The following is a 6,339-nucleotide window of genomic DNA, read 5'->3' on the forward strand; positions in this document are numbered from 1 at the left end:
CCAGCTACAAGATACTCTGCTTCAACTGTAGACGTGAGAACTGAAGTCTACTTCTTGCTGAACCATGAGATTAGACGATCTCCAAGGAACTTGCAAGTTCCACTCGTGCTTTTTCTATCAATTTTACACCCTGCATAATCTGCATTTGAGAAACTGGTCAAGTTGAAACTGGAATCCTTCGGATACCACAGTCCCACGTTTTGGGTTCCCTTTAAATATTTAAGAATGCGTTTAGCAACAGTAAAATGAGAAGTTTAGGATTAGCCTCAAATCTGCCACAAACTCCAACGGCAAATTGAATGTCTGGCCTGCCAGTAGTTACATATAGCAAGGATCCGATGAGTCCTCTATATGTTGTTACATCGACACTTTGACCACCTTCATCTTTATCCAGTTTACTAGAGGAGCTCATTGGAGTAACTACAGCAGAACAGTTCTCTATACCAAACTTCTTTAGCAGTTCCTTGGTGTATTTGGCCTGATTGATTAGGGTCCCATTTTCTAACTAACGGACTTGAAGCCCAAGGAAGAATGTCAATTCTCCCATCATGCTCATTTCAAATCTGTCCTGCATCAGCTTAGAAAACTTCTCACACAATTTGGGGTTAGTTGAACCAAAAACCATGTCATCAACATATATTTGAACAAGTAGAATGTGAGAATCTTTAGTGAATCTAAACAAGGTTTTATCCACAGTTCCAACAACAAAATTATGATCAAACAAAAATTTAGTTAAAGTGTCGTACCAAGCTCTAGGAGCTTGTTTCAGACCATACAATGCTTTGTCAAGCTTATAAACATGATTAGGTAAGACACATAATCTACAAATCCGGGTGGTTGCTCAACATATAATTCTTCACTCAATTTCCCATTTAAAAATGCACATTTTACGTCCATTTGAAAAACCTTAAAGTTCTGAAATGATGCATATGCTAGGAAGATTCTAATTACCTCAAGTCTTGCTACAGTTGTAAAAGACTCATCAAAATAAATACCTTCCTCCTGTTTGTATCCTTGAGAAACTAAATGAGCTTTGTTTCTAATGACTAAACCATCTTCACTAAGCTTGTTTCTAAAGACACATCTTATTCCTATAACTGACTTATCAGTTGGTCTAGGAGTAAGATACCACACTTTATTTCTCACAAATTGGTTTAACTCCTCCTGCATACTATTGATCCAATCTGGATCAACTACAGATTCACCAATTTTCTTGGGTACAATCTGAGAAATAAATGCAGAGTTGGCCATTTCATCCATCAGTTGACGTCTTGTCCTTCGAGGAGAAAAAGGATTTCCGATGATCAGTTCTGGTGGATGATTTCTGTTCCATCTGAAGTTGGATCCAAGGGGATTGGTCATCTGAACTGGTGACTCCGCGACATCTAAACTCTCAACTTCTTGTTGAACAGAAGTTTGTACATCCGGTTGAACTTCAACCGGATCAGCCAATTAATCAGACAAGGCAATCCTCTTGTCCAAAGTTTCTTCTTCTTCACTCACAGACTCAAGACTTGTCGCTTTTAGTCTGTCAGTAAGATAAATGGATTCTGTTAGGATCGGGGACGCCCTTGGAGGACCTGGGTGTTTTCGGTTTTAAGAAGGGTGGCCTCTTACAACACACACAACACTTTGGTGATAGTCCGGTTAGAGACTATAACCGTTCTCAGCACTACACAAGCTGTCACAGACTCTTGAACCGGGTTTAAGGGCGGAAATGTCTATTTCAGTTTGAAGCAACGTATGCGACTTAGATGATGTTTTAGAAGAAGTCGGTTTTATGGATGTGAGTGGACCGGTTTACGGAGTACGATTAATTTGATTTGAGGTTAGGTTAATTGAGTAAGTAATGAAACGAAGGAAAGAACATGAGACAAGGATTTTTATGGATGTTCGGAGCAAACCCTCCTACGTCACCCCTTCTTCTCTGGGTATGAGAAGGATCTCCACTAACTTTTATAGTTACAACAACACTGCCGGTCGAGCCCAACTCGCTACTCGCTGGGTACACCAACTCACTCTTTGATGTAATACAATAACTTAACACAACAAGACACATAAAACTTCTGGTTTTAGACACACCGGTTTGGATTGTAAAAGTTTATCTCTCTAACTTATTGCTTTTCTTAGAATAATGTGATTCGTATTTTTCGCTTGATGATTCGTTGACTGTATTAAATGAGGACGTTTCATCTTCCTTTTATAGCTGATGAGAACCAACGGTCATTTTCTTCTCTCTCCTCTGGATTGGTTGATCATTATCACGCCGGTGCAGAGAGATTACTTGCACGTTTCACCTTCCTCAACACTTGGCAGTCATGCAGACAACTCTGAGTGTAAGATGACATAATCGGTTTTCAGATTTGGACACGTGTTGGGCATGCACTTCAGGTTGTCAACTTCGGATCAGTAAAGCATCATTGCTTTCCTCGCATGCTTCCGATCGGATCTGATCTTCTTTTATTCCTTCGAGACACGTCTATTTCGTCATGTTACGTCACTCTTGTAGGTTGAAGTTTCCGGTTTTGTCTCTTGTGCAATATGATCCGGCTGGTATGTGAACTTTTGTCTTTGTTGGCCGGTCACTTGAGAGTGTGAAAACCGGTTCCTCTGATCTTTGACTTGATCACTTGGAACTGGTTTCTTTGAAGTATTTCAGCAACCGGTTTATGAGGCCCCAACCGGTTCATACGATTTGACCTGCACATGAAAGTTAACAAATGTTTAGTTTTTCTAGCCGGTTCCAAAAATTAACTTTCTTAATTTTTCTTATCAGATTCAATGGATTTTCTCTCAATAGGCTCATCAAAAACTACATAGAGGGATTCCTCAACAGCTTGTGTTCTTTTGTTGTATACTCTGTAAGCCTTGCTTACTGACGAGTATCCTAACATGAATCCCTCATCTGCTTTAGCATCAAAAGCGGTCAGATAAACCTTTCCATTGTTATGAATAAAACATTTACACCCAAATATCTTAAAATAAGAAACTGTGGGAATTATCCCATAATACAGTTCATAGGGAGTTTTATCAAAACGTTTGTTAATTATTGACCGATTTTGTGTATAAAAAGCAGTGTTAATAGCTTCCACCCAGAACCTCTGAGGTACATCTGATTCAGCTAGCATAGATCTCGCTGCTTCCTTTAGAGTTCTCACTCTTCTCTCGGCAATGTCGTTTTGCTGTGGAGTTCTGGCGCTAGACAACTCGTGCCTAATTCCAGTCTCCTCGAGATAAGATGATATGTATCTGTTAATGAACTCAGTTCCCTGATCACTTCTAATGCACGCAATATTCAACGATTTCTGATTCTGAATTCTTGAAAATATTCTAATCAAGTTTTCAGTAGTTTTATCTTTTGATGGTAAAAATGCAACCCATGTAAATCGAGAGAAATCATCAATAACAATTAGGGAAAATCTCATTCCTCCTATACTTTTTACAGGAATTGGACCAAACAGATCCATATGTAAAAGTTTTAGGCAACGGATGGATTGTGATTTCCCTTTACTTTTGAACGATAATCTGCCTTGTTTACCTAACTGACAAGCAGTGCATATCTTGTCCTTTGAAAACTGAAGTTTGGGCAAACCAATAACTAAATTATTTGAACAAATGTTGTTGATGGTCTTGAAATTTAAATGGTTCAAACGTTTATGCCATAACCATTTCTGGTCATTCTTGGCTATCATTCACATAGAGTCAGAAGATTCTTTTTTCCAATTCATTTTGTATGAGTTTCCTACTCTACTACCAGTTAATAAAGTATTTCCATCTTGGTCCTTAACTAGAAATGAGTGAGTTTGAAAATTAACTGACAAACCATTATCACAAAACTGACTAATACTAATCAAATTATAGCACAGATTGTAAACAAGCAGCACGTCATTAATGGTTAGATTACCATGGATAATATTACCCTTACCCATGGTCTTACCCTTCTTGTTGTCACCAAAAGTAATCTTAGTTCTAGAGAAATCTGATATATCAGTGAGAAGCCGTCTGTTTCCTGTCATATGCCTGGAACATCCGCTATCAAGATACCATACAAATTCCTCCAGCCCTTCGTTTATTTGTACCTACATAGATAAATATTTACAATCTTTTTGTACCCACATTCAATTGGGTCCTCGGTCAATCAGTCCCTTAGGAATCCATATTTGAGTTATTCTGATGAATTTCCCATTTTGTGCTGTGATTAATGCGTATGTTTTTGACTTAGCAGACGACTTTTTGTCAGCCACTGATCCCTTAGATTTTGAAGAAGACTTTCTTTTAAAACTCCTTGACTTTGAGTCAGGTTTTAGACTGCCAGACTTGTTTGCTGCTTCTAATATATTCTTCATCCAGCTAACAATCGGTGGAACATAAGTTATTTCATTCTTAAAAGCTATTTCTTCATGAATAGGATCAGATTCACTGTTAGTCAAACTTCCCTTAACGAAGCTTATTGGCTTAAGCTTGTCATTTGCTAAGTTTGACGTTTTACATGACAAGTTAGGGTCATCACTATCAAATCCTAGACCGGATCTAGATCCAGCAGGTTTTAACATGCTAATTTGATGTTTGACAGCATCTTCAGACCTTGTCCATGCACTGACAACATAATTTAACCTCTTGTTTTCAGATGAAAGAATTTGAATCTGTTATTTCAGCATCTCATTCTCAGATGAGATCTCTGCTATGTTTTCGTCAAAAATATTTGATGCAGATTCTTTGTTAGAAGAAAGAGCAGTTGATTCATATTTTACTTTCATTTCGTAAAAAGAGTCATTTAACTTTTTGTACTCAATTGTCATTTCGTTGAGTGCATTAATTAACTCTTCATTTGTAAATTCTGGGGTAGAGATGTCGTTTACCTTGGATTGGTCATCTGCCATCAAACATGTAACAGTTTCATTCTTTTTTTCAGCAGGAGACTCCTCTGAATCGCTATCATTCTATCTGGATTTGTTTTCAACGCACATGAAAACTTTTTGATCCTTCTTTGCTTGAACGCTTCTATCGTAGATCTGATTAAACTTATCCCATATCTCTTTAGCAGAGGAACATGACTTGATTTCATAGAACACGTTCAAGTTAATCGACTAATACAGAAAGTTCCTAGCAACATTATCCAGGTTGTTGGTCATCTTGTATTCAGTAGTCCACTCACTTCTTGGCTTCTAAATCTTTATGGGGCCATCAGTAATGACGCTCCACATATCACAATCAAGGGCAGTCAAGTGAGCTTGCATTCTCATCATCCAATATTCACAGTTGTCTCTTGATAAAATAGGAATCTCATTGATGATAGACATGATTTAGGATCTTTGAGCTTGAGAATAGAAACAGGGCTCTGATACCAATTGATAGGATCGACTTTATCAATAGAGATGGGAGTCTGGCAATTGATGAAGGCTTATGAAAAACGGTTTGAAAGAAATCTTGTTAGGGATTTAATTCGCTTTCTATTCTACGTAAATACTTATAAACACTTGAAACAGAATCAATGCGGAATTGTTTACTTAAATTTGAAGCTCAAGATGAAGAATGTGAAGATGACAAAAATGAAAAGACACAGTAGTTTGTTTATGGATGTTCGGAGCAAACTCTCCTACGTCACCCCTTCTTCCAACCACCGGAAAGATTCACTATAATATGATTCGAATCAAATACAGTTTGCACAAACTTTGCTCACTGTTGAACAGAACACCCTCTGTTCAATTTAAAAGATGAAGAATATCACTCACTAAAGGTATTTTTGATTCTAGCTCTCTCTTGATTCACACACAGTACAATTAGGAAAGCAGCTTACAGCTTGAATATTCAAAGGATTGATTACTCAGTAGTTCTGGCAAGATGATCGACTTCTTTCTCTCTCTGTAATTCCGTCCAGCCTCATATCTGTTGTCCTTTAGAATCTTTAAATATGCACAGGTACCAGCGGTCGAATCTTTAGAATAAAACGTGGCACTCTTCCATTGGAACGCCTCCATTGTACACAGCAGGTTCTTAGCACAAGGATCGTGGCCGTACTCCATCTGGTAGTGCGCCGAATATTCTTCAGGGATGTACCTGCAAAACAAGTAGTGTGAAGGATATTCTCTTACGTGGCATTCGTTGGTTGGTTGCGTCTAGCTATTGTACTGATTTTCACTTGAAAGTGGAGTAGGAGTAGCGTACAGCTATAGCACGTGGTTAGGCGGGTGCTAGCTTCAAGCAAACTGCTTAAGCATATCATTAGACATATTTCAGTTGGACGACCTCGTCTAATGAAATCAAACGTCCCCGTCTAAGAGTAGAATCCATTAGACCACTTGGTCTAATGGGATTAGACTTAAGTCTAATTATAATCAC

The sequence above is a fragment of the Impatiens glandulifera genome, chromosome 8 (genome assembly GCF_907164915.1).
Source record: "Impatiens glandulifera chromosome 8, dImpGla2.1, whole genome shotgun sequence".
Lineage (NCBI taxonomy): Eukaryota > Viridiplantae > Streptophyta > Magnoliopsida > Ericales > Balsaminaceae > Impatiens > Impatiens glandulifera.